This window comes from Dasypus novemcinctus, chromosome 7 (assembly GCF_030445035.2).
Source record: "Dasypus novemcinctus isolate mDasNov1 chromosome 7, mDasNov1.1.hap2, whole genome shotgun sequence".
Classification (NCBI taxonomy): Eukaryota; Metazoa; Chordata; class Mammalia; order Cingulata; family Dasypodidae; genus Dasypus; species Dasypus novemcinctus.
In genome coordinates, this window is record NC_080679.1 from 106682411 (window position 1) to 106706263 (window position 23853).

At 38.8% G+C, this 23853-nt stretch overlaps 1 protein-coding gene across 2 annotated transcripts in view; it reads right to left on the reverse strand.

Moving 5' to 3' along the window:
* Window positions 1–23853, reverse strand: part of ARHGAP15 (Rho GTPase activating protein 15) — a 653844-nt gene that overhangs the window by 624397 nt on the left and 5594 nt on the right. Inside the window, exon 2 of one of the 2 annotated variants that reach the window (XM_004480410.5) lies at window positions 4465–4547. The exons of the other annotated variant lie outside the window; for it this stretch is intronic. The gene's annotated coding sequence lies outside the window, so the exon portion shown is untranslated. The remainder of the gene's footprint in view (window positions 1–4464; window positions 4548–23853) is intronic. 2 annotated transcript variants of the gene reach the window in all.

Here is a 23853-nt window from a genome sequence, read left to right on the forward strand (position 1 = left end):
GTGTATGTGCATCTGTGTTTGCGTATGAAGTTCAGTGAACTGTTAATACTGAGCACAGCAGTGTAACCACACCCAGACCAAGAAACTCTGCACAATCAGCACGCACTCCAACATCCTGATGTTCCACTCCAGCCACTATTTTCTTCCCACCAGGTGTAACCATTATTCTATCTTCTAAGTTACACCTATTTTTGAACTTTATATAAATGTAAATACATATATTTTCTTGTTGGGTTTATTTCACTTAAACTTTTGTTTGTGTAGCTGCAGAATCAGTCATTCTTATTGCTGTTTAGTATTGTTTTATGAAGTACCTGTTCAAGCTTCTGCATCTTTTTTATTAGATTGTCTGATCTTTTCTTATTGATTTGTAGGAGTTACTTATATATTCTTGATGTATTTTCTTTTATATTGCAATAATAATCATTTCCCACCTCTAGGTTCTTTTTTAAATATACAATTTTAATGATATCTTTTACTAACAGAAGTTCTTAATTTTAATATTATCCAGTTTACCATTTATTTTCTTTTGTGACAAGCACTTTTCTTTTGGTCTTCTTAAGGAATCCTGGCCTACGCCAATGCTACGAAGACTATTGAGTATTCCCATATGTTCCTCTAAAAGCTTTGTTGATTCACATTTTAATTATTTTAATTTTGTTCATTTGTTAATAATTTTTGTATTTGGTATATGGTAGGAATAACTTTATTTCCATATGAGTTATTCAAATTTTTTTTTATTGGAAGGGCCCATCATCTCCCATCATTTATACAGTGAGAATGGACCAGGATTGCACTAAACTCCCCATCTCAAGTGCAACAAATGCTGGAGAACTCTCATAGTCACAGGTGTTGAGACAAGGTGCAGCCTGGAAAAATAATTGCACTGTTAATGATTATAAAGGTCTCTGGGCCTAATCTGGGTAAACATTGGCAACTGGCAACTCATGTTGAATTAGGAAGACTTATTCAACAGATAAGAAGAAAACAACCATCAGTAATCTGCAAAAGGCAATACCCAGAAGCTCAGATTTGTATTTTCTCATTAACTGGGAAGTCTGTGGCTAAAAAACAGAATTCTATATCCTGAGTAGGTATTCAGGGCTAGCTTACTTACCCACAAGAGAAACTGGCAACAGAAAGATAAGACCTCAATTCTGGCAAGGGAATGAGGCAATGAATGAACAGTTTCATAGGAGAGGAAGTTGTGGTCACTGACAAAGCTAAAGTCCAGCGAGGGAGAGGTGACCTGTTAGGTAGTAGGTTTGAAAATATGGTGTGAGTGTACTTGATGTAGGCAGCAACATAAGTGAAGATCAAAACTCAAGATAACTTGTTTTAATTTATTGTTGAATCTACAGAACCCATTCCATGAGAATTAGTTAAAGATCACCTTCATTAAGTTAAGATTTTTCCTGGGAATTGGAATCAGAAATAACTAAAGTTCCGTTGAAAATGAACAAATAGTTCTAGTAGTAAGGATGAAAGCTATAGAGCAGTAATTCTCAAGGTTAGTGTGAGGAGCTTGTTAAACATACAAATTTCATCGCACCTTCCAAAGATATCCCAATTCAGTACTATTGGGGGAGACCTGGGCAAACTGCATGTTCCACTATCACCCTTAGTGCTCAGAGGCACACCGAACTTTGAAAAAAATGAATCTATAATGTTATATATTTTTTTCATTTTATACCTGCTTTATTCTAAAGTTGTTAATAGAATAAATAAGCAAAATACAGGATTTTGGCTTGGGGACCTTGAAGTCAATAGAGAATCCATAAATATTTCAAGTTTAATATGGTTATCAGGATTATCTATTTAATTCAAATATTATTGAACAGTGTTATTTTTCTTTCTGTCCTGTCTTTATCTACTTATATCTGTCACTGCCTACCTCTGTGACTTAGAGAATTTGACCTATTCTTAGATAAATGTGTGTGACGAAATGGGTTTTGCAACCATCTTGTGTGCTAGTGGATATCATATGTGTGTGTACTTTAAATTGCTGAAATTATTCTTAACATCACCCAAGTTATACAACCCCCTGTCTCCCTTTTTTTATCTGCCTTACAACAATACATTCATACAAGTGTAGATATTCTGGTTTATTTCCTCTATCATGCTAGTTCTATCCCAGTAAAGCCAGGATACTATGTTCACAATTACTTATTCAACTTTTGGAAGCATCTTTTAATGGGTTAAAAAATGTTTTTGTGAAGGCTGGCAACAGAAGAAAGTTTATTCTTTCAAGTTATGGAAATGAATTCAGTCATGAAAGCTAGACAAGCAAAACAAGGACCTAAATGGAAAAGCTATACCTAAATGAATTTTTTAATAGAATAATCTAATGCAACTGTCAGTCTCTAAACACTTATTAGGATACATTATGTACACAGCAGTTATTTGGAGGACTCCAGTTCTCTCTAATGACTATGCTTCTGCTTTCTTAGGAACAACTATAACAAAGAAGAGATGGAAAACCGGCAGACTGCCAACCAAATTCAACCCACAGACATATGTTGTTGGGCCTGAACAATGTTTTGGAATGTTTTGAATCAGTTTCTAGTTGAAAAGTGAGGGTTTGTATTTTATATGTGTGTGTGTGTTCTCTTTTGAAAAATCATAAGATGAGGAAAACTGGACCAGGCTTTACACAGTGTGATGGCTTAGTTCATGTATCCACTTGGCCAGGTTTTGGTGTTCAATTCTTTGGTCAAGCAACCACTGGTCTGACTGTTACCTTGAGGACATTTCATGGAATTAAATAATCAGTAAACTGATTGTATCTATGGCTGATTACATCTACAATTAACTCAGGAGATTGCCTTCAACAATGACAGAAATCTCATCCAATTAACTGAGGGCTTTAAAAGAAAAAGTGATGATTTCAGCAGTCAGAAGAGAAATTTCCACCTCTCCTTCAGCTACCCAGCTTCTCCTTGAGAATTTATCAAAAACTTGCTTCCATCAGAGTTCCCAGCTTTTGGTCTGCCCTATGAAATTTGGATTTGTGCATACCCACACTAGCATGAGACAATTCTTATAAAAGTCTCATAATATTTATAGATATCTCCTGTTGATTTTGTTTCCCTAACAAACCCTAACTAATACAGCATTGGTACCTGGAGTGGTTCTTAAGAAACAGTATCTTAAGTATAAGCTTTCTGAATTGGCTCTGGGGTTGTTGGAATTGGTTCTCTAATCTGATTAGATCCAAAGGCACTAATTACCCCATTCCCAATAACCAAGACACATTGATAGTCTATGGAATGAGTTGACAATAGGGACACACAAAATATCACCACTGGTTACAGCTACTCAAGCACATATTTGAAGCAAGGCTCTGGGTAAGTGTGTTTTTGACACCTTAACAGAGTTTTTTTATTTTAAAAGGTGTAATGATATTGACTGATTGTGCCTAAATACATCTGGTACTGTTATAAAAGAAAGGGATGAGCTGAAGTTTTCAAATCTTCAACTTAAGTGCCACATGAGGGACATAAAAGTTTTTATGTGCACCCTGAAAGACAATCTATTTCACGTAGCTGCAGATTGAAATTTCTGAAAACCAGATCCAGAATTTCATTGTGCAAGTGGCTGAATTACAATGTAAACTAAATTCCCAACCTTGCAGGGTATCTGCTGTTAAAGTAAGAACATTGATTGGAAAGGAATGGGATCCTGAAAATTGGATTGGGGACATGCAGGTTGATAATGACAGAGTAGGGACATTAAAACCATAGATTCTGCTGAATCTTTGTCAGAAACTTGTTAGTCATCTGTTCTGAGAAACGAGCCTCCCAACCTCCAGTCTGCCCTGAGGAATCTGCCATTCAATCTCCACCTGAAGAGATTAACCCTGCTGTGCCTGATAAACCTGTAACCACCTTCCCTGAGTGAATAGCCCTCACTCCTCTGTCTGAAGAGATTAATCCTGTTTCACCAGATGAAACTTCACTGGAATGCCCTGAGACCCCTATTTTCTTCCAGACCTATAATTAGAATTAAGTCCCAAATGGTAAAGTACAAAGTGTGACCTATGGGGAGGCATACCATACTCCAAAAGAACTTCATGATTTTTCCACTTTATATGGCCAGAAATCAGGAGACTATGTGTGAGAATGGAGATTAAGGACACATGATAATGATGGAAGGAATATAGAGTTGGATTGGGCTGAATTTATTGATATGGGCCCATTACACAGAGATTCTGGATTCAATGTTGTAACTCAAGGAGTAAAAAAGGGTTCTAACAATTTATTCAGGTGTTGGCTGAAACATGGACCAAAAAAGGTGGAACTGAGATTGAAATGCCAGAACTGCCCTGGTGTAATGTAGATGAGGGAGATCCAAAGGTTTAGAAAGATTGGAATGTTAAGAGTGAATTTATCATGTAAGACCTGCTCACCCACCACAGGAATGTCCTTTCACCAGGACTATGAGGAATAAATTTGTGAGACTTACTCCATCTTTCCTGAAGAGCTGTGTGGTCACTCTTCTCTGTAGGTCAGATATTTCTGTGAAAACTGCTGCACTGAACTGGGATCCTTAAACACAATGGGGATGATCAGATACTGGGTTGGCAGAAACTAAGTGATAGTACTTAATCACCAAAGACAAGGACTCAAAGCAGCAATCAAAATAGTCTGATACGCAGAGACCTATGGCACTGGCTAGTAGATCATGGGATACCTAGCAGGAAAATAGGCAGGCAGTCTACTTTACTTGAACTATATAAGCAAAAGAGTTCTAGGTTAAGTGAACAAAAGTTTAACCTGAATTACAGAAACAGAGTCTCTGCCCCTTAATCAACTTCCAGACTTAAGACAGTTTACAGACCGAGACCTTTCAATGAAAGGAAGGCCAGGTCCCTTGGGGAAAGATCCTATTACACTAGCAAAAATTTATATTGTTAATCTTCTTCTCATCCTTCCCTAAAGAGACTTATACAGCCTTTGACCAGGGTAGCTGTGCAATGGGGAAAAGGAAATGATCAGACATTTGGGGGATTATTAGACACTGTCTCAGAAGTGACATTAATTCCTGGAGACCCAAAACATCACTGTGGTCCACCAATCAGAATAGGGGCTTATGAAGTTTAGGTGATCAATGGAGTTTTAACTCAGGTCCATCTCACAGTGTGTTTGGTGGGTTCCCAGATCAATTCTGTGGTTATTTCTCCTGTTCCACAATGTATACTTAGAATAGATATACTCAACAACTGACAGAATCCCAACATTGGTTCCCTGACATGAGAAGTGAAGGCTATTATGATAAGAAAGGTCAAATGGAAGTCACTAGAAAATAAAAATCAATACCAGGACTTCCAGGGAAGATGGCAGAGTAGGGAACTCTGGGGCTCTTTCCTTCCATCAAAACAACTATTAAAAAATCAGGAATCTAAGCCCCCTCTCAATATAGAGGTGGAGAGGACATAACCATCCCAGGGTCCACAGGATGGAGTAATAGACTATGGATTAGAGTGGATATACTGATATTCTACTATGGAACTATTGTGATTAGTAATGGAAGAATTTGTAGCATTGATGTGGAGAAAAAGGCCACGGTTAGCTGCTGAGGGTAGGGAGAGGGAAGAAGAGATAAGATTGTGGGGGCATTTTTAGGACTTGGAGTTGTTCTGAGTGGTACTGCAGGGACAAATGCTGGACGTTGTATGTCCTGCCATGGCCCACTGGGTGGACCAGGGTAGAGGGTAAACTGCAATGTAAACCATTATCCATGTGGTGTGGCAGTGCTCCAAAACATACTCACCAAATGCAAAGAATGTCCTATGATGATGAAAGAAGTTGTTGATGTGGGAGGAGGGGTGAGGACGGTGAGGGGTATATGGGGACCTCATTTTTTTAAATATAACATTTTAAAAAAGAGAGAGAGAGCAAATAAATAAATAAATAAATAATAAAGAAATAAAAGTCAGAAACTGTCTGAAACAACTAGTTTGAAGCTCCAGCAGCCAGAAGAATATTGTAAATCTTCCTTGGAAGAGCAGGAAGAGCAGGGAGAAGCTAATAAATTAGGTTAAAGAACTGTAAATTGTTCTCTCTGCATGTTGGTTACAAGTGCCCATCCCCAGTCTCATTGCAGGTTGTTGTGGGGTCCAGTCTCCGGCTAGCAGCTATTGACAGAAAAAGGCATAAAATTCCTCTTCCCCAAGAGCATGGATGTGCACGGCTGCTCAGTAATCATAGCTTTGAATTAGCTAATTTAGACCACTGGGTCCTGGCTCTGAGGGCAGCTATTATTTCAATCTGCCCAAGCAAAGGTGGCTGCAGCCGTTATATTAACCCTACCCAGGACAAACGCAGTGGGAGTCATTGTTTCAACACTCCCTGGACAGGGGTGGAGAAGATGAGATTTAAAGATACAGGGCTTCCTCAGGGATGTGAGGGAAAGTTAGCCGAAGGGCTACATTTGCTGGGCAGGCCAAGAGAGCTTAGCCTTGGGAAGCCAACACAGATGATTTTGGCATCCCTTTTAACCCCCTCCACAGGACACTTTGGAGCCAGTTTGCACCTCCTTTGTGGGTTTCTGGTCCTTTTTGATTGACAAAGAATGAATTGGGATAGTCATCCCCTGGGTGACCCTCCTTCCAGAATTTGCCCTTGAGGCAAAAGCAGTGTGAGACAATGAAAGGAGAGTAAAATATTCTAGAGGAGACAAAATGGGCCAAAGGCCTGCTGGCTTCAGATAGCCCAGAAAGAGAGGCTTTTCCTCTAGGAAACAGAGGGGACAACCAAACTCCTGTAAGCAGGGAAACTCCAAAACAACTAAAAAGTAAAAGCCAAGGACAAGACAGAGGCCCAGTAAGACAAGGAAAATCCTGACCAGCACATTCATCTTGGGCAGACTTTCCTGATAGGAGGACTGAAGCTCAGGAAAATCTTTGTCTTATCACCAGCTGGTTACAAAACCAGGAAACAAGACACCCTAGAGATTAAATCCCAGAGTTAACATTTTAAAATATGAAAATATACAGTGTGCAACAAAAGAGAACAAGACAAATTAAGAAATAGTAAATAATGGCCCATCCAAAGAAAGATGATAAAAATATGGAAACACCAATGAAGACAAAGAGAATGTGGACATACTGAACAAAGCCTTTACAAATTTATCTTAAAAATGCTTAAGAAAATGAAGGAAAGTACAGAAAAAGAACTACAGGATATTAGGAAAACAATGATGAACAATATGGGAGTCTAAGTACTGAGATAGAAATCTTAAAAAGGAACCAAACAGAACCACTGGAGCTGAAGTTCTTTTTTCAATAAAAGAAATGAAAAAAATCCCAGGAGGGTTTCAAAAGCAGACTGGAGCTAGCAGAAGAATTAGTGAATTTGTAGACAAGACACATGAAATGAGTCAGGTTGAGGAACAGAGAGAAAAAAACAATTATGACAAACTAACAATATACACATTGCCATCAAGCATAACAATAACACTTTAGAGGAGTCCCAGAAGGAGAAGAAAGGAAAGAAAGAAAAGAAAAGGAAGGAAGGAAGGAAGGAAGGAAGGAAGGAGGAAAGAAGGAGGAAGGAAGAAGGAAGGAAGGAAGGAAGGAAGGAAGGAAGGAAGGAAGGAAGGAAGGAAGGAAGGAAGGAGGGAGAGAAGGAAAGAAGGAAGGGACAGAAGGAATATTCAAAGAAATAATGACAGAAAACTTCCCAAACTTAATAGAAGAGATGAATATCCAAGAAGCCCAGAGAGCACCAAACAGAATAAGCATGAAGAAAAACACACCGTGATATACTGATTACATGATTGAATGCAAAGGACAAGGAGAGAGTTCTAAAAGCTACAAGAGAAAAGGAATGTCTTAGGAATGAGGGAGCCCCATTTTGATTGAGGGTCAATTTCTCATCAGAAATCATGGTAGTAAGGAAATAGTGAGTTGAAATATTTATAGTGCTGAAGGTAAACAACTGCCAACCAAGAATTTTATATCTTGCAAGACTTTCAAAAATGAGAGAGATATTAAAATATTCTCATATAAACAAAAGCTGAGTGAGCTCAACACCAGTAGACAGACCCTATAAGCAATATTAAAGTGGGTTCTTAAGACGAAAAGGACGTTAAAGAGTGGTTCAAAGCAGAATAAAGAAATAAAGACCTGTGGTAAAAGTAAATAATTGGGTACCTGTAAATGCCAAAGTATTGTATCATATTATTTGGTATGTAATTCCACTTCTTAAAATACAAAAGGTGCTAAAATACAAAAGCATAAAATATTGGTAAGTTCATGGTTTTGGATATACAATATACAAAGATACATGTGATAACAAGTGGGAGAACTGAGGGATATAGGAAAAACATATGAATATGATATTGAAGATACATAAAAAGCCAAATATGGCTATTATATATTTAGGTTATTATATTTTACCCCATACTAATCACAAGGAAAATAGATGAAAATATATCCATATGGAAAAGAGAAGGCATTCAATACAGTACAACACACAAAAAAATCAAACAAATATAAAAGTAGGCATTAACAGAAAAGTTCATTATCAGAAGTTACTTTAAATGTAAATGGATTAAACTCTCCAGTCAAATAGCAGTGCTTGAAAGAATGGATTAAAAATCATGACCCAAATCACCGGACATTGTAAATCCTCACAGGGCCTACATGATGGAATAGAGGAGAGTATGGGACATGATGTGAACCAATGTATATGAGGTGCAGAGGTGCCCAAAGATGTACTTACCAAATCCAATGGATGTGTCATGATGATGGGAACGAGTGTTGTTGGGGGGGGGGGAGAGGGGGGGTGGGGGGGTGGGGTTGAATGGGACCTCACATATATATTTTTAATGTAATATTATTACAAAGTCAATAAAAAATAAAAAAATTAAAAAAAAAAAAAAAAAAAATCATGACCCATATTTGTGCTGTATATAAATTAGACAATGTAGATGAACAATGCCAAATTCCTAGAAACATACAACCTACCTGCTTTGATTCAAGAAGAAATAGAAGATCTCAATAAATGAATTACTGGAAAAAAGTTTGAATCAGTAATTTTTTTTTATTGACTTTGTAATAATATTACATTAAAAATATATATATATGTGAGGTCCCATTCAACCCCACCCCCCCACCCCCCCTCTGCCCCCCCAACAACACTCGTTCCCATCATCATGACACATCCATTGGATTTGGTAAGTACATCTTTGGGCACCTCTGCACCTCATAGACAATGGTCCACATCATGGCCCATACTCTCCTCCATTCCATCCAGTGGGGCCTGTGAGGATTTACAATGTCCGGTGATTACCTCTGAGGCACCATCCAGGGCAGCTCCATGTCCCAAAGACGCCTCCACCTCTCATCTCTTCCTGCCTTTCCCCATACCCATCGTCCACCATGTCCACTTTTCCCAATCCAATGCCACCTCTTCTATGTGGACATTGGATTGGTTGTGTCCATTGCACCTCTATGTCAAGAGGAGGCTCAGATTCCACATGGATGCTGGATGCAATCCTCCCATTTTCAGTTGTAATCACTCTAGGCTCCATGGTGTGGTGATTGTCCTTCTTCAACTCCATCTTAGCTGAGTGTGGTAAGTCCAATAAATCAGATTGTAGGTGCTGGAGTCTGTTGAGGCTCAGGACCTGGCTATCACATTGTCAGTCCAGAGATTCAAATCCCCTAAATATATCTTAAACCCCAACATTAACTGCACCTCCAGCACATTAGCATGAAAGTCTTATGAAGGGAGATCCCATCTGAGTCCAGATTCATCACACATAAACACCATTTCCAAAGAGGGGCCATCTGCCCTGGTAGTTAACCCCATCGGCCATGACCATAACTCTCATGGGTCTCTTTAGCCTTCAAAGGAACCAATATCTGGGGGTTGTATCTGCTTTATCTGTCTCTCTGACTCTGCTCAGTTGTGCATGAGGGCAATCCTTCTTCCAGCCTCCAGACTCTTTTAGAAACTCGTAGCCATATAAACTCATTTCTCCTTTCCATTTCCCCCTTACTTTAGGTCAAACAGCATTTTAAAGTCATGTTATTTTATGTAGACATGGATATTCTGCTGATCCGCATTGAACCTTCCGTATAAGGACCTTTTCCAGTTGCATCATCAGTTGGTAGTTGATAGTGGTCCCTCGTTGCCAGGGAGGCTCATCCCCGGGTGTCATGTCCTACGCTGGAGGGAAGGCATTGCATTTACATGCTGAGTTTGGCTTCGAGACTGGCCACATTTGAGTAACATGAAGGCTGACAGGAGGAAATTCCCAGGCACAATGTTGCTCTAGGCCTTGTTCTTATTTTAGGTTTATCAGCTCACAAGCATAGTCATTAGCATCAGGGGCTCACTGTTGAACCCTCACTCCCTCCCGGTCCCCGCCGCTGTACCTGGGAGACTGTCGCTGCTCCCCTAGGGACCACGACAGAGCACCACTGGCCAGGAACCCAGTACCCCCCCTGCTGTGGTTTTTAATTGTTGCCACTATGAGTATATCCAATCATTACCATGCACCCTGGACATATGTTCTGTACAGCTCCCTGTCAGCCATATATCACCTGTCATTGGTATCCCATACCAGTATCCCTCCATTGCCATTGTTGAAACACTCTGTGATCCAGAACTCCCCGAAATTTGAAGCCCAATATAATGTCATGGTCCCTTACTAGGGAAAGGCATATAGCAATGGGTTTAAAGGATAGATAAAGAACTTGGATAAAGTTAGATAAAGAACTTAGATAAAGAATGTTGATTTGAAAAAATTCCACATCCTATCCTTTTATTTTTTTTTTTTTCCCCCCCTAATTATTCAGCATTTTTTCACAGGAGTCCTAGACCACAGCAATGCATATATATAATATTCAGCACTCCCACACATCCACCAGAAAACCTTTTCCCTTCCACAGTGATACTCTTACGCCCTATTCATATCATATTTACTTAAGGTGATGTACAGAGTCTGAGATATTAGCTTTCTAACAAGGTAACATCTGTGCTTACATTATGGTGCATACTTTAGGATACACAGTTCTTTACATTTTTAGTTATCCTATGTTTTACATTATGGTTTACATTATCAGTCTGTCATCTCCTTTATGTTATGGTGTAATATTACATGTTTTATATCCATCCTTGTGTACTCTCAAGAAAACTCCTCTCTTGCCCCCCATTTACTTTGGTTCCACACATTTAACGTCCATTTTCCCTTCCACCTTGGTGCCCACAGTGACAGCCAACCTCCGTTTCCTGAGGAGCCACTTCCAGAGATAGATGGAATAGTGTTCAGGGCCTAACTTGCTCAACTGCCCCAATGCCCTGGGAGCCACCCTTTCTCTCGAGGGATACAGTTCCCTCTATTTGATGGCATTAGTCCTCCCCAGGATGTGGGTCCATCCCCACTCTCACTACTTGGGATTCCACCCCATGGTGTCACCCACTCTGGCAGAATGAGCATTTAGACATTCCCCAGGAGCCCGTCCTGCATCAGACCCTCCCCTCCGAGCATTCTAAACAGGTAACCCTCTTTATTATATTTTGATATGATTTTCTCGGCATTTTACTCTCCACCACCTCCTGACCCTCTCCTGTGTTCGTATGCTACCCCTCCCTCCCCCCACTTTTGGGCAACGTTACCCATCCGTCCCTCCCCAGCCACCCTCAAACCCGTAAAGCCCCAACCAAAGGCAACCCCTTGCCCCCCTTTTATCTCTTCTTTGTGTTCATACTTACCACCATCTCGTCTTAAATTCCACCCCTGCAGACATCAGCTCATATCCTTCCTCCACCGTCCGATTTCCTGTAAGCCTATCGTTCAGTCTCTTGCTATCTAGGGCAGCTTGTTTATTTCATATCATTGAGGTCATGTAGTATTTGTCCTTCAATGTCTGGGTTGCTTCACTCAACATAAGGTTCTCAAGATTCATCCATGTTATCACATGTGTTTGTAGTGTGTTTGTTCTTACAGCCGAGTAGTATTCCATTGTGTGTATATACCACATTTTATTGATCCACTCATCTGTTGATGGGCATTTGGGTTGATTCCAACTTTTGGCAATAGTGAACAATGCTGCTATGAACATTGGTGTACATATATTAGTTTGTGTCCTTGTTTTCAGTTCTGCTGGGTATATACCCAGCAGTGGTATTGCTGGGTCATATGGCAAATCTATGGCTAGTTTTTTGAGAAACCTCCAAACTGTCCTCCAGAATGGTTGGATCCTTCTGCATTCCCACCAGCAGTGGATGAGTGTTCCCCTTCCTTCACATCCTCTCCAGCACTTGTATTCTTCTGTTTTTTTCATAGCTGCCAATCTTATGGGTGTAAGATGGTATCTCATTGTAGTTTTGATTTGCATTTCCCTGATAGCTAGAGATTTGGAACATTTTTTCATGTGCTTTCTTGCCATTTGTATTTCTTCTTCGGAGAAGTGTCTGTTTAAGTCTTTTTCCCATTTTTTAAATGGGTTGTTTATCTTTTTATTTTCAAGATATAGGAGTTCTTTATATATGCAAGTTATAAGTTTCTTATCAGATATATGATTGCCAAATATTTTCTCCCACTGTGTGGGCTCCCTTTTTACTTTCTTGACAAACTCCTTTGAGGTGCAGAAGGCTTTAATTTTGAGGAAGTCCCATTTATCTATTAGTTCTTTTGCTGCTCGTGCTTTTGGTGAGATATTCATAAATCCATTTCCTATTACAAGGTCCTGTAGATGTTTCCCTACACTGCTTTCTAAGGTTTTTATGGTCTTGGCTCTTATATTTAGGTCTTTGATCCATCTTGAGTTGATCTTTGTATAAGGTGTGAGATGGTAATCCTCTTTCATTCTTCTACATATGGCTATCCAGTTCTCCAGACACCATTTGTTGAATAGGCCACTCTCTCCCAATTGAGAGGTTTTGGTGGCTTTATCGAATATTATGTGGCTGTATATGTGAGGTTCTATATCAGAGCTTTCAATTCGATTCCATTGGTCTATGTGTCTCTCCTTATGCCAATACCATGCTGTTTTCACCACCGTAGCTTTATAGTATGTTTTGAAGTCAGGTAGTGTGATTCCTCCAATTTCGTTTTTCTTTTTCAGTATGTCTTTGGCTATTCGGGGTCTCTTTCCTTTCCAAATAAATTTCATAGTTAGTTTTTCTAGTTCCTTAAAGAAGGCTGCGTTGATTTTTATTGGGATTGCATTGAATGTGTATATCAGTTTTGGTAGGATAGACATCTTAATAATGTTCAGTCTTCCTATCCATGAACAAGGAATAGTCTTCCATTTATTTAGGTCTTCTTTGTGAATCAGTAATTTTAAAAAAACTCCCAAGACAGATAAGCCGAGGTCCAGATGGCTTTATGGGGAAGCTCTATCAAACATTTCAAGACAACTTAATTCCAAACCTGCTCAAACTCTTCCAGATAATGAATTAGGAGAGAGTACTCCCTAATTCATTCTAAGAAGTCAAATCACCCTCATACCAGAGCCAGAAAATGATATCACAGAAAAAAAGAAAACTACAGACCAAAATCTATTATGATTATAGATGCAAAAATTCTCAATAAAATACTTGCAAACCAACAGCATATTAAAAGAATTATAAACCATGATCAATTGGGATTTATCCTGGTATGCGAGGTTGGTGCAACATCAGAAAATGAAGTAATGTAATATGCCACATTAACAGAATGAAGGGAAAAACACACATCATAATCTCAATTGATGCAGAAAAAGCATTTAACAAAATCCAGCACACTTTCTGATAAAAACTTTTAGGACACTCGGAATAGAAGGAAACTTCCTCAACATGATAAAGAGCATATATGAAAAGCCTGCACTTAACACCCTACATAACGTAAAAGAATGAAAGCTTTCCTTTTAATATCAGGAACAAGAAAAGGATGTCCACTGTCATGACTGTCATTCAACATTGTTCTGGAAGTTCTTGCCAGAGCAATTGGGCAAGAAAAAGAAGCAAATGGCATCCAGTAAGAAAGGAAGAAGTAAAACTTTCCCTCTTTGCAAATGATGTGGTCCTCTATATAGAAAATCCTGCAAAATCCACAACAATGCACCTAGCACCAATAAATGATTTCAGCAAAGTGGTGGATAGAAAACCAACAATCCAAAAATGAGTACTGTTCATATATACAAGCAATGAATCATTGGGAGAAGAAATCAAGAAAAAAATTCCATTCACAAACAGCTAAAAGAATCAAATATCTACGAATAAATCCAACCAAGAATATAAAGGACTTGTACACAGAAAACTTCAAAACATTACTAAAAGAAATCAAAGAATGCCTAAATAAATGGGAAGACAATTCTGTATTCATGGATTGGAAGACTAAATATCATTAAGATGTCAATCCTACCCACTGCAATTTATACATTCAATCCAATCCCAATTCCAACAACTTTCTTTGTAGAAATGGAAAAACCAATAATTAAATTTACATGGAAGGTCATGCCAAACAATTTTAATTGCAAGATCATGCAGAACAATTCAAATGCCGTAAAAGTGCCCTATGTTCCCTATATTCTATTCTTCACCCCCCTTCCCCTTAGGACCTATGGTAAACTTTAAGATCCACTTTTTGAAGAATAAGGTTCATAGTTACTTGCAGTAATACTGAGAGCTTGACATATTGCTCTGTTTTTTCAATTTTTTCAGGTTTTTTTTTTGTATTTTACTTGTTATTTTTAAATCTATCATTATTCTTTTATTTTCTTATTAAATGTATTTGGTTGTATTGTTGGTTTCATTTTTGTAGAAGTTTTGCATCACAGAAGGATCACTGGCAGGGGAGGATCATTATTACAGAGTGTCAGTGATGGGGGATGTATAGGAGCTTTCCCTGGGGCATACAACTAAGACATAAGAATGTGTTCAAGTGTCCATAGGGTATTGTCACAGTGGGCAGAGATCCACACAATATCGAAAAATATCAAATTCCCATCCTAGAGAGCTCTGCCACATTCTCTAATGGGACAGCAAGAATCTCTAAGTACAGGGGCAATGTCTAGTGAAGGAGGATGGACCATTGCAACAAGCCCTTGATATTGATGACTGTATTTATGAACCTTTTCTTTTGAAACTGAAACCTAGCCTACTATTATAAGTTGCCTAAGAGTTACTTCTTGAGAGCCTCCTTGTTGCATAAATGTGGTCTCTTTCTCAACCAAACTGAGCATATAAATACATTACCTTACACCTGGCGTGGGACATGACTCCCTGGCACCAAGGGATTATTACCAAGTGCCAACTAGCAATGTACCTGAAAAAAGACCTTGACCAAAAGGGGGAAAGAGTAAATACAAATGAGTTTTTATGGCTAAGAGATTTCAAAGTGAGCCAGGAGCTCATTCTGGTTATGTTTATGCACATCTGAACAGGATCTCATTGACTGTCACAGTAAATACTGCCTCAATAGCAGGATTCCTGAGGGTTCTATAGGCAGGGTAGACAGCTCAGGAATTTGATGCCCTGCCAGGGGGCCCTACTTTGGAATTTACACTCCCCAGTGTGACAGAGTTGGACTCATTTGTGATTACCCTACACATGGCTCTTCTGCCCTTTCTATCTGAACCTATAGTTAGTACTAAATTTGATAGGTGTATGTCCAAGAGACTTAAGTCTTTGGGCTATCCATGTGCCAGTTGGGCACTGAATCTCAACAGAGTTGCATAACCTACAATCCAGTTCATTAGACTCGCCCAGCACAACTAACAAGGAGATGATGATGAACAACACCCATCTTAAGAAACAAACAGAGTATGCAACTGCAAGCAAGATAGTCCCATCCATCTTCCCCATGGGACCTAAGCCCCCTCTCAATTTGAGGCAGTGTGGGAATCACTACCCCAGAATCCTCAGGACTGGGGAATGAAGGATGGACTAGAGCAGACTTACTGTTATTCTACTATCGACTTACTGTTATTCTAGCAATGGAAGAACTTTTATCACTGATGTGGAGGTGATGACCAATGAAGGTTGTGAGGGGAGGGAGAGGGAAAAGCAGGTGTAACATGTGGGCATTATCAGGACTTTGGAATTGTCCTGAATGACGTTGTAATGATGGATACAAGCCATTATATATTCTGTCTTAATTTACAAATTTGTGCAGGATAGAATGTAAACTATAATCCATACTAAGTGGCAATGTTTCAATATGTGTTCATCAATTATAACAAATGAACCACACTAATGAAGGATATTGTTAATGTGGGAAAGTATGGGAGGAATAGGGAGTGAGACATATGAGAATCCCCTGTACTTTTTTATGTAACATTTGTATTATCTAAAGCATTTAAAAAATAAAAAATAAAGGATTAAAAAAATTGTATCAAGGGTATGGGTCCCCAAATTACCAAGCCATTTTGAAAAAGAAGAATGAAGTTGGAAGATTCAAACTTCCTGATCTTAAAACTTAATACAAAGCAACAGTAATCAAACCAGCATGTTACTGGCAAAAGGACAGACATTTAGACCACTGGAATTCAGTTGAGAGCCCCAAAATCAACCTTTACAACTGATATTGACAAGGAAATAAAGACCACTCAATGGGGAAAGAATAGTCTCTTCAACAAATGGTTCAGAGAAAACTAGATCTCCATTTGCACAAAAAAAGGAGGAATTCTACTTCACACCTTATACAAAAATCAAGTCAAAATGGATCAAAGACCTAAACATAAGAGCCAGAACTATCAAACTCCTAGAAGGAAACATAGGGAAGCATCTTCAGGACCTTGTGAAACCAGCTATTAAGATAGGGAATCAATAGATGGATCTGGAACCTGGCAGAGAGTCCACGTGGACATCAATAACCCCCAAGATGGCTGCTGGAAGACCCTTCCCGAGATTTGCCATTCAGAACAAAGACTTCCTCTGGAAGCCAGGAGAAGCCCCAGATATTCCCCAAAGACTTTATCATTGGGCCCTCAAGGGGGATTGATGGTGGGTAATCAATCAAAACAGCAAACAGCTGCAACTCCTCCCCTGCCATTAGCAAAAGGGTGGGATAATAGTTCAAAAAGCAGAGCAAGGCATGAACTGCTCTCCCTCTCTCACCTTTGGACCCATGTTCCTGCCTTCTGTACCCTGCCCTCGCTGTTTTTCTCCTGCCGTGATGGCCACAAAAGTAAAACCTGGGCATTTACAATCTGTAATGGGGAATTGTAGCCTGTAAATCAGCCCGCTTTATCACTTTTCAGCCCCTTCCTCTTCACCTGGGCCCCATGATCTGTTATTTTCTCCCATTTCTCAGCCCTCCCTGCCTGAATAAATTACTGGCTTAGCTCACCCGAAGTACGCTTGAAATTCATTTCTGCAATAGTCAAGAACCTAGATAAAATCCAGTAACATATTTGGCAAGCCAGACAGGAGCTTATTGGTGAGTGAAACTATGGCCTACCGCATGTTTAATGCCTTCCTTTGGTTCTCCGTTTTAAACAGGTTCACCTACAAGCCCCCACAGGACATAATCCCCAGAGGGAAGGGACACTGGATCTCTCTGCATCTGTGCCACATGCTCAGGCTTATAAGATCTGACCCCAGAGGGGAGGGCTAAGGCATAGGAAAACAGCTCAAATCATGGCCCTGCCAAGATAGAATTCCCAGAGAGAACAATGGGTGCAGCAAAGCTTCTTTTTCAGGCCCTTTTAGCAGCCAAAGGCTTTGTCTTTGGGCCTGGCTGCCATTGCCTTCTCTAATCCTCTCCCTCAGAGGCAGCATGGTAATGGCGGAGAGTCGGAGAGTGGGGGGCTTGCCCTGCCCTGTGGGCGCACACCTTTGCAAGCAGTTTTCCTATCTGACTACACCCAGCTACGTGGGGGGTGAAGTGGGAAGGCGGCAAGCAGAGCCAAAATGGATGCCATGGGCGTTCCCTTCCCCAGGGTGTTCACCAGCCAGGATACCCTTGCATAATTAACCTTTACCCATGCTTTACCTTCCTACTTCTTGCTACTGAATCTCTCTTTACAGGTTTGTGTTAGAATGCTTTGGTATGTCTTAAAAACTGTGAAACTGGGAAAATGCCAGTTCCTAGCAAGGACACTATTGCCTCAGGGCCCCGAGGCCTGTGAGCTAGAACAATTGATCTCTAATCACTTAATGGCCTTTTGATAGCTGGTCTAACTGGGAAACTATCAGACAGTAAAGTCATAAAACTAGGACTGTGTCTAAGACTTCCAGAAGCATAGGAGGAAAAAGCTTTCAGCCCCTTCTCCAACGAAGGAGCAATATTCGGCTTGGAGGGCATCTGATCTATTTGATCTGTCTTCCAAATCAAGGATGGCCCCAGAAATGCCCAGGGACAGAGTCTCTAATCCCTGGGGTGGCAGGAATCAGAGAAGTAACTCTGAATGTACCCCAAGACCTGAAGGCTTGGGCACTTCGATTCAGAGAGCAGTCAAACATTTCCTGAGATTTAACTCAGGAACTTCTCTTTGGGTAACAGTGCAGTCAGTCTCAGACCCTGGAATGTCAGGGGTGCAGAGAACCAGAGCAGTAAACTCTGAATGGTCCCTTCCATTCAGAGGGCAGCCAAATATCCCCTGAGACTTATCTCAGGTGCTCTGATTTGGGGTAACTGCTCAGAACACCTCCCACCAACTCAGCTTGGGCACATTGATTTGATCTCTGGAAACATCAGATATCCCCCAAGACCTAGGTTGCCCACAGGGACACCTGTAGGCCAGGAAAGCTCTTAAAATTGAAATTCTCAGGACACTGGGACAAAACATCAGCTCTAAATTATGTGGAGTGGGGAACATTTTAGGGGACTAGGACTCTGGGACACCAGATCAATCAATGTTCTTCTTCATTCTTCCTAGAATAATGGGCATGGTCTTTAGCCCACCAGTAAACTCCCCATAGGAGTGTCTTCTCAATAATCAGGAAGTTCTGCCCACTGCTGGTCTACATGGCCACAGTATAGCCAAGAGAACCCTCTGTATGAAACACTGAATTTCAGTTAAACCAGTGTAAGAAAAGAGAACAGATAGATCTGAGGCCCAGAAATCTCATATTATATCTTCTTAAAGGAATGAAGAACCACATCTCAAATTTCCATTAGTTTAAACTTGGTTGTGCCTATAAAAGGTATAAATAGAGATCAAGATCAAAACCAGTTACTAAACCTCTCCTGGAAAATAAGAAACCTCATGTGCCATCAATTAAAATCAAAGAGTTCCTAGAAATGCTAAATGTATAAAATTCTTCCATTGTAATCTGTGCCTAACTTTGTGTTCAACTTTGAAATCTGTGTTTAACTTTGTCAGTTTGCTTGTGCCTAGGAAATCAGATTTGGGGTTTACCTGTTACAAACTGAATAACAGTGAAAGGTAACCTATAGGTAATATCTTTAAATGTCAATAGTGTCTTGCTAGCGGATTTAATGTAGAAATCAAAAGTGGAATTAATTCAACTGCTAGAAAAGCAGAGAAACTTCACAAAGTTGTTTAAGAGATAAACTTCAGCATTGTCAAACCATCTTGCACATTCAAACCAGGCCTTCAAAACACTGCAGGTAACCTCTCCATATGAGTTACTGACTAAGTTGGTCACTGACCTCTAAAACAATAAAGGTATTTATTACATCTCTGGTTATGCTCCTGAAGTTGATAAAGACTACATTGCAGTTTCAAACTCCTGCAGCAGCCAATGATGGCTCAATATAGCCAAATGTACAATGGATATTGCCTGCAGACTGGCACTCTTTCATAGTGCAGAAGGGTGCTATGCACCAGGCTGGTGGAATACTGGAACCTACCTTCCTAGCTTCTCTCTAGGGTCAATGGTCCTGCAGCATGCTGGCTGTATGAAGAACATACCAAGTGAAGCAATGATCACCAGAGTACTAGACAAAATCTGGTAACACTTGTGCTAGGCAATATTTTCTTGGACTTTACACCCAAAGCACAAGCAACAAAAGGAAATATAGATAAATGAGATCTCATCAAAAATTTTATAATTTTTTGCCTTAAGGGACTTTATCATGAAAGTAAAATAACAACCTATACAATAGGAGAAAATATTTGGAAACCACACAACTGATAAAGGTTTATTATCCAGAAACCTTCAACTCACCAACAAAAAGAAAAAAACCCAATTTAAAAAATGGGCAAAAGACTTGAATAGACATCTCTCCCAAGAAGATACACAAATGGCTAGAAAGTACATGAGAAGATGCTCAACATTATTAGCCATGACGGAAATGAAAAACAAAACCACAATGAGATACTGTTTCACACCCATTAGAATAACTGTAAACAACAACTGTCGGAAAAGATGAAAAAAATAGGAACACTTATTCATTGCTGGTGACAGTGTAAATTGGTACAGTGGCTTTGGAAGATAGTTTGGCAGTTCCTCAAGAAGTTAAGTATACAAATGCAATGTGACCTAGTAATCCCATTACTAGATTTATACCCAAAAGAATTGAAAGCAGGGACTTGAACAGATGTTTGCACACCAATGTTCATAACAAATAATTCACAGCTGCCAAAAGATGGAAGCAACCCTAGTGTCTATCGACTGAAGAATAGATAAATAAAATGTGGTAAATACATTCAATGGAATATTTTTCAGTTGGAAAAAGGAATGAAGTCCTGACAATTTGGATGAACCTGGAAGATGTGTTGAGTGAAATAAGTCAGATACAAAAGGACAAATATTGGATGATGTCACTAATTTGAAACAATTAGAATAAACAGACTCATAGAGTTAGAATCTACACTACAACAGGGGATAGGGTAGGGATAAGGAATGGGAAGTTAAGGCTTAAAATGTACAGCATTCCCGGACTGAAGGAAATGGTTTGGTAATGAATGGTGATGGTAACACAACATAGTGAACACAATCAACAGAACTGAAATATGTATCTGAGTATTATTAAAAGGGGAACTATTAGATTGCAAATACAGTAAAAGAAAAAATCCATGGAACTACAGTACATAAACAGTGAACCCTAATTTAAACCATGGACTATAATTAATAGTAAAATTATAATAATATGCTTTCTTGATTTGTAATAAATATACCACACCAATGCAAGGTATTAAAAACAAAAAGCAGTATTCTTTTGGGCCCTTCCTCATTGTAGGGTCTCAGGAATGAAGTCTAGATTTGCTTAACTGCTGACACTTAACTGGTTTAGAATATGTAGCATGGCATGGATTTTCCATTATCCAGGTCTGCCTACCAAACATGACCCAGCCTACCTAACAGCTCTGTGAATTGGGGTACTTAACCTCTTGCCCTTTGCTTCTTTATCTTTAAAATGAGAATATCAACTCCCTTAATAAGAATTTTCATGAATATGAAATGCTGTTAGGCATGCAAAATACAAACACTGAAGCAATCACCACATCCATGATAATTGTTAACAATCTCACTCTAATAATTTTTGTTGATGCTTGTCCTATGCAACTGTAAGCATCTTGAGAATAAAGGCATATTGTCTATTTTTGGTAACACCACACTGCACACCTCAGTTGGGGACACCACTGGTCAAAAGCTAAGTATAGAACTCAGCTTTTTTTTTTTTTTTTTTTTGCTTCCTCCATTTCACTTCCTTTAGGAGAACCATCAAGTTATGAATTGACAATATTATATGGTAGCTTCAGATTACTTGATTTCTCCAGTGCATTTCACAAAAAGATGAATATGTGCTCCAGTGCTCTGTTTCTGATTCTAGACCTTAACATTTTAATATAAAATTAGGTAAAAGAGTAAAACAAACCAACAGAAAAACAAGTTTCCCTTGCCTCAGCACCCAGTTTCCTGAGCATTCTACCTTTCATGGCTTTTCTCATTTTGACTATAAGTTTGGCATTATAGCAGCAGCACTTAGAACGAAAAGTTTGATAAGTCTTTAGGAGATCAATCGACCACAAACATAAAATTATTCAATTCTAATGCCATGGTTCTAGTAAAATATCTAAAATTTGACTGCTCAGTAATAGCTGGTGTTTTCTACCAGTATATTTTCAGTCAGTTGGTTATTTGTTCCGAGTTTCAAATATATATATAACAAGAATATAATGGATTGAGAATTTTAAATCAACTCTTACCACTCCCTGGCAAGTGTACCAATATCATACCATCTGTTTGGAATAAATTACTATTTTATCTTCTCTTAAGTTTTTCCTATTATTTCAACCTATGAGAAGTCATAAATCTCCAGAAAGCCTTCCCTGATCCTGCAGCTCTCAGTATACTTTTACAGCATTTATTCTTTTACTAAGCAAATATTCATTGCATATTAATGCCTATCATTGTTCTAAGTTCAGGGTATTTGGTAGTAAAAAGACAGACAAGGTCAATTCTTTCACGGACCATATATCCTAAGCTACATATGGTCACTAAGCCAGTTAACAACTAATAAAATACCCACGTCAAAAATGCTAGAAGGAAAATAAAAGCAGAGTAATGAATTAAAGTGTCTTGCCGATCATGAAGACAGCTTAAATTTAATTTGAAGTGTGATAAGAAGTACGGATTAAATCTTTAGAAGATCACTTTCACTACTCTATGGAGAACACCAATCAGGAAATGTAGAGTAGGGAGACAAGTCAGGAAAATTCTGCAGTAATAGCAGTGGAGGTGGTGAGAAGTGATCAAATTCAGAATGTATTGATATACATATGCCCGTTTCTTAATGTCTAATTTGTTCCCGATAAATGAAAAACTATTAAAATAAAAATGAAATATTCCCATTTGAATTTTAATGGAAAAATTATGATGCTTTCTATATCCAAACCCCAGATACCCACTCAACATTTACAAATATCAAAAATGTCAATAGAACATATAAAAAATTCATATAAAAAATAGCAATAATTTGAAAGAAAATAATTTGTACATAATATATAAAGTAAAAAAGCTTTCTCTTAGTTTTTGTTGTTTGTTTTTCTGCATCTTTTTCTTAAAATATGTTTTCAACCTTGGGGTAACTTATGGTTTTCTTGCTCTCAAAATATACTTAATAATAAATTACAACCCATAAAAACAGCTTTTGAACCAAAAAAAAAAATCTTGACTGGAAGGTTGTAGAGGTTGGCCTCTTTTCATCCTCTTGAGTTCATTCAAACGATGTGCCAAACAACCTTGTTCCACGTGATTTTCTCTAAATAGAAACTAGAAAGTGTATTGCTGAATATGGTTTGTCAAAAATGGAAATGTAATCAAAATATAACTTGTATTAGGATATGTTTTATGTAAAAAGTTATTACAGCAACAAACTAAAAAAATTAGCAAAAAATAGTGCTATTAATCTGAAAAAAAATGGTACATTTCATGAAAATTTATTGAGAAAAGTTAAGTGGGCAGAATAATGGAAGGTAAGCATATTTGGGGGGTCTACTTATTGCTAATGAATTGGATTTGGTTTGGGATGCGGAGGTAATGCAACGAAAGGAATCGACTATAATTCTTAAGTCAGCGTCCTAAACAGATAGACGAATGGTGGTGCTATTAAGAGAGAAGGACAAAAATAGGGACAATTCAGGCTGGGCTGTGGGTAGGTAGAGAATAATCATGAGATTTTTTTGAACATACTCATTTTGCTTTCTCTATGAGGCATTCAAGGGATTAATGAATAGGGAATTGTATTTATGATTTAGGAGTTGAGAAGAAAATCTCAGCATAAGAGTAAATAAGATCACCTAGGAACAGACTTAGAAAACAAAGGCTGAGACCAGCAAAGCAGAAATTTGAAGACTGGGGCAAGAGCACTCCAACATTTTGAGGACTGGATGATGAGAAATTGTTAACAAACGAGGTAGAGAAGGAGCATCAAGTTAGTTTGGAGGAAAACTGGGAAAATGAAACATCCCAGAAGTCAAGTGAACAAAGAATTTCAAGG